This window comes from Elephantulus edwardii, unplaced genomic scaffold (assembly GCF_000299155.1).
Source record: "Elephantulus edwardii isolate Elephantulus edwardi_28Jun2011 unplaced genomic scaffold, EleEdw1.0 scaffold00210, whole genome shotgun sequence".
Lineage (NCBI taxonomy): Eukaryota > Metazoa > Chordata > Mammalia > Macroscelidea > Macroscelididae > Elephantulus > Elephantulus edwardii.
Window position 1 is genome coordinate 144,712 of NW_006399960.1, and position 12,601 is coordinate 157,312.

At 39.9% G+C, this 12,601-nt stretch overlaps 1 pseudogene; it reads right to left on the reverse strand.

Annotated features, from left to right (window-relative positions):
• The window catches only part of LOC102866278, a 127,019-nt pseudogene extending 114,418 nt beyond the window's left edge, over positions 1–12,601 (reverse strand).

Genomic DNA, 12,601 nt, shown 5'->3' on the forward strand with positions numbered 1-12,601 from the left:
TCTAATTATATGAGCTACTCTCTTACTGTAATTTTGCTTTTCTTGCTTATACAGTTACCTGTTTTGGGAGAGCTAAGATACCATTAAAATTCATAAGTAGTGTATAAAAATAGTGTATATAAAAATTCATTAATAGTGTATGAACAGTGTGGACCCATTCTTAGCTAAATTCTTAGCCAGCAGTTCATCCATTCCCACTTGTAAGTTCTTCTGCTGTCTTGTTCTCCTCTGTGGGTCTCCACCTTGTTTTTTTCCCCACAAATAAAATGAGCTTCCGAGTTTGTGACAGAATTCCTTAGATGTAACAAGGAAGAGGTACTAGCCCATTCCAGTGCCGCAAACTGCTACTCTCAATTCCTTAACTATGTTCTGTGACATTGAACTTCTTTCCAGGCCTCCATCGACTTTCACATTGGTTGGATTCTGATTCCTTCCTCCTATTGCTTTTATCTCTACTTTCCTCTCCAGACTCCTTTAGACTACCTAAACTATTACTGTACTACATAGGGTAATTCAGCTTTGTTTTCAAGCCCTCACCCAACTGAACTTTGAGCCTGAGTTTTTAACTTATTCAACAAAAAAGCTTGTCAAAGCTCATCAGTCTTTTTAAAAATAAAAGAGCTTCTACCTCTGAGGTAATTGACTCATTTTCCTAGAATATGTGGCTGCAGTCAGTTTTATTTTGATGTATCTATTTCTGCTCCTGTTTTTCTTTGTAAAAGCAAGATCATAAGGCTGCTTGCTACCAAGAATATTTTGTGGATTGGTCTTTAGTTAGAAAGGAAAATTAAAGTGAATTAGAAAGTTCAGTAATGTTTCATCATCACAGAATCTGCTTGAACTAAAAACAACAGAAATTTACTGAAGGATAAAAATGATCCAGGCTGAGAAGACATCTAAATTCACAGAGTGAAGATGGCCATTCTGTGGACAAGAAAGAATATATTTTTGCACAGTTGGGTCAGCAATCAAAATTTCAAAAAGCATAATTGAATGAAAGGCAATCACAAGAATCAGGGGCAAGATATTTATAATCAGAAATTAAACAGGGAGAGATGGATAACACTTAAATTGAGTTACATAATTGGTTAAACTTACTTTCATAACAGACCCTCCAGCAGGTTTGCAAAGGCTGTAAGTGGCGTGAGAGGTGACTGACCATTTTTCTCACTCAGGGCTTCCGGTGGAATTGCCTGCCTTTGTGTTAGCAGCACAACTCCTTACCACTAAGCCATGAGAGCTTTTATTTAGTTTGTTATAGGATGGTGCTAGGTCAATGGCAGAACAGATTTTTCATGTAACCTTGTTTTAACAACTGTTTCCTCAATTATGTCTGTTGCTTGGGGTTCATTGTAAAGATACATCTATAAATATATGTATGCATCCAGACTCTTGGGCACAAGTTATCACATTTTGCATCTGTTTGAGTACAGTGGAAAGATCGTTGGGAATAGATTAGGCTTGGAAGCTCTCAGAAAAAAATGAATGCCCTCCTTAGGCCAGAATCAAATTTAAAGGAATTACCATTAAAACAGGCGCTTAAAAATCAATATGGGTTCTAGATACATATTAAAACTTAAAAATGGAATTGGACCTCCACTTTCAAAGTACTCTACAGCACAGAGCCACACACACTGAGTGATGTGCACAGAGAGACATGCACAGAGTGAGCGTGCAGGACAGATGGAATATGAGTGAGAACTATTACTAAAAGGATTAGTTTGGGAGCCACAAGAGCAACAAGCCTCAATGGGGAACAGTGAACCTCGGCAAGGAGCATCTACCCTCTGGGGGGGGGTGGCATGCCTCAGCAGGGAGCAGCAAGCCTCCACAGGGAGTAGGGAGACTCTGCAGGGAGCAGCAAACCTCCAAAGGGAACACGGAGCATATGTGGGGAACAGCAAGATTCAGCGGGTAGCAGCATGCCTCCTTAGGGAACAGTGAGTCTCCACAGGGAACAGTGAACCTCCAAGGAGAACAGCGAGCCAAAGCAGGGTCCACTTGTCAGGAGTAAGCAGGACCGGGGGAATTTGAGTGAGGTACATAGGGTAGGATCACTACTGATTGTTGGACCATGTGGGACCCCTTCCTTTAAGCAGGAGGGACTGAAACAGCTAGAGCATGAATGCGGAGGGAGACACAGTAATTGAGGGGAAAACTAAAACTTCTAGGTTTTACATTCAGGTCCCCACACATGCATTCCACCCCCCTGGGTTCATCTGTGTGCATGCCACCCCCTACTCCCACCTCAACGTGCATCTGTGTTTGTGCCCACCCTACATGCATCCACGCATGCACGCCTAATCAATCCTCTTCCAGAGCATTGACTACAAATCAAGAACCGGCTATTGCCTCAGGTATGAAAAACTCTACCACAGCAAAGTCACGAAAGAAGCAGGCTACCTCCTATCCTACAAAATCCTAAAGCAAGATATCACTCTCCAAAAGTGACAGAGTGTCAATGGACTTCCTGAAGCCAGAAAGTCTGATGGAACTTTTTGACACAGAAATTAAAAGAACGATGATTGAATATTTTCAATGGGTGAAAGACAAACTTGAAAAAGTACAGGATAATACAAGCAAAAACCAGGAGGAGATTAAAAAAACAATCCAAAACAATGCAGATAAAACAAATGAGGTAATAGTGGCACTGGAAAAACAAGAAAACATAATCCAAAATATGAGGTCCAATATTTCAAATGCTGTCAACATGATGCAGGGACACATGAGCAGAGTAGAAGAGATGGAACAAAGAACCAGTGAAATAGAAGATTGAATTGTCACCACTGATCTGCTAGAGCAAAAAGCAGAATAAAAAATGAAGGAAAAAGAAGAAAACCTAAGAATAATGCGGGACACCATCAAGAGAAATAACAAGTGTATCATTGGAATCCCAGAACAGGAAGAAGTGAGTAAAGGCACAAAAAAGTTGTGGAAGAATTACTAGAAAAAAATATCCCAGACATAATGAAGAATGAAAGAATATGTATTCAAGAAGCTGAGCAAACACCATATAGCATAGACTTCAAAAGAAAAACACCAAGGCATATCATAGTCAAATTTGCCAGACCAATGATAAGGAGAGAATTCTGAAAGTAACTAGGAAGAAACAAAGAATAACTTATAAGAAAGAGCAGATTAAATTAAGTGCCAATTTCTCAGCAGAAACCATGAGAGCAAGAAGAGAGTAGAAGAACATATATCGAACACTCAAAGAACACAACTGTCAACCAAAAATTCTGTACCGAGGAAAATCGTCCATAATATATGAAGGAGAGATCAAGATATTCCCAGAAAAAGAGAACCTAAGGGAGTTTGTAAAAACAAGAACAGCATTGCAAGAAACCCTGATAGATGTCCTTCTTACAGAGGTGCCACAGAAAGCAGGATGGACCAAAGTAACTAGCAACAACACCAAAAAGAACTCAACACATTGATAGCAATAAAACCTTGCCTCTCAATAATCACACTGAAGGTGAATGGTTTAAATGCACCACTGAAGAGAGCAAAAGTAGCAGATTGGACAGAAAAACAAAATCCATCAATATGCTGTCTACAAGAGACACACCTGAAAAAAATGAAGATAAATAAAGGCTAAAAATAAAAGGGTGGGGGGAAAATATACAAAGCAAATGGCAACCAGAAAAAAGCAGGAGTAGCAATACTAATCTCTGATAAAATAAATTTCAATGCAAAAACCATCACAAAGGATTAGGAAGGTCATTACATAATGCTTAAAATGTCAATAGAACAAGAGGACAAAACAATAATGAATATCTATGCACCAAATGAAAGATCTGCAAAATTTATAAAACAAACATTAGCAAAACTGAAAAAGGAAATAGACAACACTACTATGGTACTTGGAGACTTCAATACACCATTCTCAAGAAAAGATACAACTACCAGAAAGAAACTCAACAAAGATGCTCAAGAATCAAACCACATAATAAACCAACTCGATCTCATAGATATTTATAGGCTAATGTACCCCAAAAAAGCACAATACACCTTCTTCTCCAAAGTTCAGGGAATGTTCTTGAGAATAGATCATATTTTAGGCCAGGTGACAAGCAATCAATAAATTAAAAATCATAGAAATAATACAATGCATATTCTCAGACCACAATGCTACAAAATTAGAAATTAATTACATGAGGATAAAGGAGAAACCCCACACACATTTGGAAGGTGAACAACACCTTGCTTGAACATGACTGGGTACTAGAAGAAATAAAAAATTAAATTAAAAAGTTTCTTGAAACAAATGACAATAAAAGCATCACTTACCAAAACGTCTGGATAACAGCCAAAGCTGTAATCAGAGGTCAATTTATAGTAATAAGCAAACACATCAAAAGGCAGAAAAAAATGACCCTTGACTCTCTAACCCAAATCTCCAACAAATTGAAAAGGAACAACAAGAAAACCCAATACCCTCTAATAAAACTGAAATTATAAAAATAAATTAAATAGAAAACTGAAAACCAATAGACATTACCAACAAAACTTGGAGTTGGTTCTTTGAAAAGGTCAATAAAATTGACAAACCACTAGCAAAACTAACAAAGAAAAAGACACATATAATCGGAGTAAAAAATGAAACAGACAACATCACAACAGAAACAACTAAAATAAAAAGGTTAACATTGGAATGTTATGAAAAAATATACTCAAACAAATATGAAAACCTAGAGGAAATGGACAAATACTTAGAAGTTCACATCCTACCTAAACTAACATAAACCAAAATTGGACATCTAAACAGACCCATTATAAAAGAAAAAATTGAAAAGGTAATAAAACAACCTAGAGCCAAAAATAGCCCTTGACTAGATGGTTTTACAAGTGAATTTTATCAAACATTCAGAGAGGAACTGTCACCAATTCTACATGAACTATTTCAGAAAATAGAAAAAGATGGAATTCTCCCAGACTCATTCTATGAAGCAAACATATCCTTGATACCAAAGCCAGAAAAGGACACAACCAAAATAGAAAACTATAGGCTAATATTTCTCATGAACATAGATGCAAAAACCCTGGCCAATGGAATCCAAAGATACATTTAAAAAATCACCATGACCAAGTGGTATTCGTAACAGGTTTGCAAGAATGGTTCAACATAAGAAAAACAGTCAATGTAATTCATCATCTTAACAAAGCAAAGAACAACAATCACATGATCCTATCAATTGATGCAGAAAACGCCTTTGACAAAATCCAACACCCTTTCCTGATTAAAATACTCAACAAAATAGGATTAGAGCAGTTTTCCCCTGGTCTGTATCTCTCTACAGACCAAGGAATCCCTGCCCCACCTGGGGAGCTCCCTTAATAAAGCTTCTCCGAGTTTTGTGTTTTTTTTTTCTTTTTTCCCCCCTTAAATAAGATTAGAGAGGAATTTATTCAGCATAGTAAAAAGTATATACACAACCTGTATTCTAAATGGTGATTCATTAAAGGCATTCTGTTTGAGAACAGGAACTAGGAACAAATGCCTAGCAACTCTCTTAGTCAACATTGCATTGGAAGTTTAAGTGATAGCAATAAGACAAGAGAAGGAAATAAGAGGTATCCACATTTGTAAAGAGAAGGTAAAATTATCTCTATATGCAAGTGACATGATGGTATACTTAGAAAACTCTAAAGACTCAGCAAGAAAACTACCAGATATAGTTGACCAATTCAACAAAGTGGCAGGATACAAGATCAACATACAAAAAGCAATTGGATTTCTTTACAGTGACAAAGAGAATACAGAACTGGAGCTAAGAAAAATACCCTTCACAATAGCTAATCACAATATTAAATACTTGGGAGTAAATGTAACCAGAAGCACAAAGGATCTATTCAAAGAAAATTACAAAACATTACTACAAGAAACAAAAAGACACCTGGAAAAATGTAAGAATATACCTTGCTATTGGATAGGAAGAATCAATACTGTTAAAATGACAGTACTACCAAAGACAATTTTCATGTTTAATGCAATCCCAACACAAATACCGATTCCATTTTTCAATGATATGGAAAAGGCAATCTCCACTTTCATTTGGAATCCAAAGAGGCCCTGAATGAGCAAAGCACTCCTTAAAAAGAGAAACAAGGCAGGAAGCATCTCAGTGTCTGATTGAAAATCCTACTACACTACTGTGGTGGTCAAGACAGTGTGGTACTGGTACAACGACAAACATATAGATGAATGAGATAGAATTGAGAATACAGAAATCAGCCCATCTACGTATGACAGACTGATTTTTTTTTTACAAGGAGATAAAATCAGTTAAGTGGTGAAATGACAGCCTTTTTAACAAATTATTTTGGCAAAATTGGAAAACTATCTGTAGAAAACTCAAGCAAGAACCACACTTTACTCCATACATAAAAACCAACTCAAAGTGGATCAAAGACCTAGAACTAAAACCAAGGACTATAAATAAACTTCATTAGAGCAAAGCTTGGAAGAACTCTAGAAGTCCTAAGTCACAACATAAATAGTCTTCCAAGCATCTTGGAAAAACCTACAACCAGGAGAGGATAAAATAGATGAATGGGACCTTCTAAGAATAAAACCCCTATGCACAACCAAAAACTTCTCCAACAGGGTAAAAAGCGAAGCCACACACTGGGGAAAAAATATTTGGTAGTGACATGTCTGATAGGAGATTTATATCTAGAATTTATAAAATGCTCAAGCACCACAACAAGATAAACAATTGAAAAATGGACACAGGATATGAACAGATACTTCAGCAAAGAGAACATTCAGATGGCGAACAAACACATGAAGAAATGTTCAAAATCCCTAGCTGTAAGAGAGATGTAAATCAAAACAACTCTGAGATATCATTTCCCCCTCCCCGCGTAAGAATAGCAAAATTCAACAGAACAGCAAACAATAAATGCTGCCACGGTTGCGGAGTAACTGAAACACTTATTCACTGTTGGTGGGAGTGTAAAATGGTACAACCACTATGGAAGACTGTGTGGCGCTTTCTCAAAAAGTTGCAAATAGAAATGCCATATAGCCCAGCAATTCCACTACTGGGAGTATACCCTAAAGAAATCAGAACTGCCACCGAAGCAGATATATGCTCACCCATGTTCATTGCAGCTTTGTTCACAATAGCAAAGAGTTGGAAACAACTTGAGTGTCCACCAACAAATGAATGTATAGAGAAGCTGTGGTATAATCATACAATGAAATACCATGCTGCATTGAAAAACAAGGAACTCATGAAATCTACAAAATGGGTGACCATAGAGGACATTATGCTGAGTGAAATATCTCAGTCACAAAAGGACAAATACTGTATAGTCCCACTGTTGTAAAACAAGACTGACATCAGAATTGGGAGAAAACTAAGAGGAGATAAAGAATGTATACTGCATTGAAACAGATGAGGGGGAAACTCTTTAGGAGGGATAGATGATTAGGTACTATTTTCATGACAAGTGTCCAGAATAAAGGCTGCATAGTGGAGTGGACAGGGGTAGGGTGGGGGACTGTATAACAATGAAATTATATATATTTTTTTTTCAAAGAGGAAAGTGAATGGGGTGGGTTGGGGAGAGGTGAGCATGGAGAAAAGTGTGCAACAATGAAAGAATGGAAATCGAAATTCTCTGTAAACTTTCATTAAAGTAAACATAAGAAAAGAAAAAGCCTCAAAAAAAAACCTCCCAAAAGAGTACCCACAAGTACATCTAAATTTAGACTCTTGTACATTAATTAAATATCCTGTGGACTGCCAAAAGAACAAACAGCCATGGTTTGGAGAAGGTGCGTTCACAATGCTCTTTGGAGGCAAAGATGATGGTTTTAAGGGAGTTCTGGTGGCCTAGCGGCAAGAAGCTGTGATTCCATCCCAAAGGTGCATGTTTCGAATCCACCAGATTCTCCACTGGAAAAGGAGGGGCAATCTCTTCCTGTGCCAGTCTGATCAGATTCAACAGTACACAACAACAGATGATGGTTTTTATTATATTATGTGCTAAGACTACTAGCACACAATCAGAAGCCTCAGATCAACATCATCATAAATGTTTATCCAGTTATATAAATCCGTAATGTCTCATATTAACAGTTCCATCTATGGCTCAGTTCTCTAATTCCTCTATGATCTTTTCGATTCGGTGAACTGTATATGAGCGCAGGTATGCAGGCCATTTTTCCCCAGAAACTGACAAACATCGGGCCAGGTTGGATGCCACTAGTTACTTAAACGCAGTTGTGCTTCTGCTCTTGTGTTGGCATTTTCACAACCCTAGTGTGGAGTTCTGTCTTATATTGATCCTCCAACTGTTGCTGATTTGTGAGACCATGAATCCTCAGTTAATGTAGCTGGAGACCAGAGGGGGCTAAAATAATGGCTGAAAAAGTCAACTTTAGGCTATCATTGCAATGATGAAAGTTCATCTCACATACTTTGGGTATATTGCTAGGTAAAGTTATTCCTTGGAGAGGGACATCTTGACTGTATCAGAGATTGTGAGGTTGGTACAGGGTAGGACAGGATTCAGAGCTGTTATTCACAAGATAGTTATGAGTTGTACTCACCTTGAATGCACCTAACAACAACATCAACATCCATAAGCTAGCTTAGATGTTGGCCCAGCCTTTGCCCTAATTTTTTGAATAAATTTTTAAAATTGTGATTTTCACTGAAGTTTAAACTGTTTTTACACAAAATCTTTCTCATTTCCTTTACTCACTCCTCCCTATGCTCATCAAATTGTGTGACCCTGTGATTACCCCCCTACCCATCCTCATGCCTCTGTTCCTATCCTTTCCCTCTTGGATCCTCAACACATTTTACTAGTTATCTATCTATTTCTAAAATAATGGTCTTATATAGTATTTGTCCTTATGGGACTGAGTTAGTTCACTTAGCATAATGCTCTCCAGTCCCTCTCAAGTTAGGCAGTGATTTAAAACTCATTTTTCCTGCATCTGCATAATATTTCATCTTGTGAATGTACCATAATTTCTCAATCCACTCAATTGTGGTTGAACACTTGGGCTGTTTTCATGTTTTCGCGATGGTGAATAATGATGCTACTATGAACATTGATGTACAAATCTCCATTTGTGCCTCAGTTCTCATTTTCTTGGAGTATATCCACTGGACCAATTGGCAACATCAGGATGGATGGTGAAGAGATTGACATTGTACACAATTTTAGTTTGCTTGGCTCCATAGTCAACAGTCTTGGCACCAGCAGCCAGGAAATTAAAAGTCGCATTGCCATGGGAAAGTCTGCTGTTAGGGACCTCTCCAAAGTACTGAAGAGCAATGGTGTCTCTCTGGAGACTAAGGTGCGTCTGATACAGGCCATGGTCTTCGCAATCACTTGTTATGCATCAGAGAGTTGGACAATGACCAAGGAGGATAGAAGGAGAATTGATGCCTTTGAGCTGTGGTGCTGGAGAAGAGTATTGAAAATACCATGGACTGCTAGGAAAACAAACAGATTTGTCCTGGAGAGGGTTAAACCGGGTGGCTCCTTGGAGGCAAGGATTCTGAGGCTCCGTCTAACATACTTTGGACATGTTGTGAGGAGAGACGTCCCTTGGAGAGGGACATCATGCTTGGGAGGGTGGAGGGACAGCGCAGGATAGGAAGGCCCTCTATGAGGTGGATTGATTCAGTGACTGGGATAATTGGGATGGGAGTGTCAGAGACGGTGCAATTGGCACAGGACAGAGCGGAGTTTAGGGCTGTTGTACATAGGGACGCTATGAGTCGCAGGTGATTCGACGGCACATAACAACAACAACAATATTTAAAGCAATGGAATGGAAGTATCATATGGAATTTCTATATTCAGCTTTTTGAGGAAATGTCAAACTATCTTCTAGAGTGGTTGTACCCTTTTACAGTCCCACTAATAGTGTGTAAGAGTTCCTATCTCGCTATATCTTCTTCAACATTTATTACTTGCTGTTCTGTTCTGCTTTACCACTGCAATGGTTGTGAGATCATATCTCATTGTGCATCTCTCTTATTGCCAGTGATTTTGAGCATTTGTCCATGTGTTGGTTGGCTATCCGAATGTCTTCCTCTGTGTAAAGTCTTTTCATGTCTAGCAGTGTGGTGTTTAACAAGTCATCCAACAGCTCCCAGCCTCTATCTCTTCCTTTGTAAGCTGGAATTCGGCCAGTGGTTTTCAAGCTTGGGCTGAAGCATAAACAAGCCATGCAAAAATGGCTCTGCTGAAATCGACCAATCTCATTTTCTTTTTTGTTTCTTGGGCCACCAGAGACCGCAGTTCTGAAAACATGAATCTGAATAATTTTAATCCACAATTGTTCCCTGTTCTTTTGGTGCTTCTGACAAGACTTAATAATTAACTAAAAATGTTCCTTTTAAGTAAAATTGTCCACAATATTTACCAGCTGGTATTATTTCTGGTTTGGTTTTGGGGTGTTTTTTTTTACCCCAAAATAAAATAACATCAAAAGCTCGTGCAATTTCAGGTAGTAAGAATTCATTTCCATGCACTATGATTTGGAAGAGAAGCTTTTAAATTCTGCATCTGTTCTGAGCTTTACTTATGGACAATGGTTTCACTAAATCACCTTATGTCCTTGATGACCCAAGTTAATTTAGAGGAGCAGGAACTTGAACAGTTAGATTTCAGAAAGAATTGAAAACTGGTATTGTTGTTGTTTGTTGTTATGTGCCATCAAGTCACTTGCGTCTCATAGCGACCCTATGTACAAGAGCCCCAAACACTGCTCTATCCTGTGCTAACCTTGCTGTCTCTGACACACTCATTCCCACCACCCCAATTACAGAATTGATCCATCTCATTAAGGTTCTTTCTCTCCTGTGCTGTCCCTCCACTCTCCCAAACATGATGTCCCTCTCCAAGGACAAATCCCTGCTTGCAGCATGCCCAAAGTATGTCAGATGAAGCTTCAGAATCCTTGACTCCAAGAAACATTCTGGCTCACCCTCTCCAGGACAAACCTGTTTGTTCTCCTAGCAAGTACATGGTATATTAAACACTCTTCTCCAGCATCACAGCTCAAAAGCATCAATTCTCTTTCTAGCATCCCTAGCCACTGTCCAACTCTCCGATGCATAGCACGTAATTGCAAAGACTATAGCTTGGAGCAGGCGCACCTTAGTCTCCAGCCTGACATCGTTGCTCTTCAGCACTCTTTTTTTAAAAAAAATTTATTGGGAAAAAACAAATTGGGGGTACAAGGAGGTGAGGGTTGGGGGCAGAAGGGTGAGGATGGGCAGGGATGCAGTTGCAGAGCTGCAGAAATTGGTTGGTGGGGGGAGCAGGGGAAGGAAATGAAAGTGATCCAGTGGGGACCAGATGCTACAGGAAAATGACAAGCATTTTCCAATGGTAGTTAAATCAACTGTCTTACTGATTTGGGAACTGGATGCTGACTCTCTGGCTTCTTCATGCTGAACAGGGGCGTTGATGTGAAGGGGTAAAGGGAGGACACTTTATCACCTAACTGGTCATCTTGGGCTAAGGCTGCTTGCCTTCTTGTTCAGTTAGAAGATATTTTCCTGTCATTTGCTCCCCTCTGGACTGCAAAGTGTTTTCCATGTGGGTCCTGTGGGGATGGCTGGTTGAACCCAGAGGCTCCATCCTCCTTTGCTTCTTTAGCTGGCAGTTGTATTTCTTTTTTGTTACTGTCACTGGGTTTGGGGTCAGGTCTGAAGTAAAACTCAGTGGTAAGATTACCTATAGGAAAGGGAGCAAACCTAGAGAGAACAAACTTGTGAGTTACAAATAGAGGGCTTTTGGGGGTGTTGCTTTCAGGTTTACTGGGGGAGAGGGTGGCAGAAAATAGCCTAGATAAAATTCTCTGGATACCCTAGGCATTTTTTTTCCTACCCAGGGGTCAGTCAGATGGCACAATCTGGGGACTGAGGAGCTCACCCTGAAGACCACGACGGCTCGCCCCGAGCCAAGGGCCGAGGACAGCCCACCCTGGGCAGAGGGCCATGACGGCTCACCCCGAGCCAAGGGCCGAAGACAACCGGTCCCAAGCAGGGCAACACCCCCATGGGCTGGCTGGTACACTCCCCTCTAATTGCCCTCACAGTAATCTGGTCCCCTCACTTGACCGAGGAGTGTGTGGCCAGGGACAGCATCTCCAATTCCAGCACCACCACTTTTACCCCCCCCAATAAGTGGTCATACTATAATTTGAAGTAGGTGTCACTTCCCTCCCCCTTTATAAATGGAAAAGGGAACCTGAAAATTGTAAACAGGCTCCCCCCAGGTCTAAACATCTTTTGGCAGAAGCATTCAACAGATCATAATATGTGGTGCATTTAGGATGTTGGTCCTCTTGGACATGCTGCCACTTTAAGTGTCATCAAGTAGACAACTCACAGTGACTTTCAACAATCCATTGTATAGGTGATCATCTTCTCTGGTTTTCCAAGGAAACCCAAACCTGCAGGTGGTGGGGCACATGTCCCCCCACGGGCTGCGGGGTGCGCATCGTCTCTTCTGTGTGGGCGGTTGGCAGGCGCTCACCATCCCCCAGCGCAGATGACTGGCAGGCGCTTGCCTTCTCCCACGTGTCATCTCCCACGCGGGCGGCCAGCGGGCACAT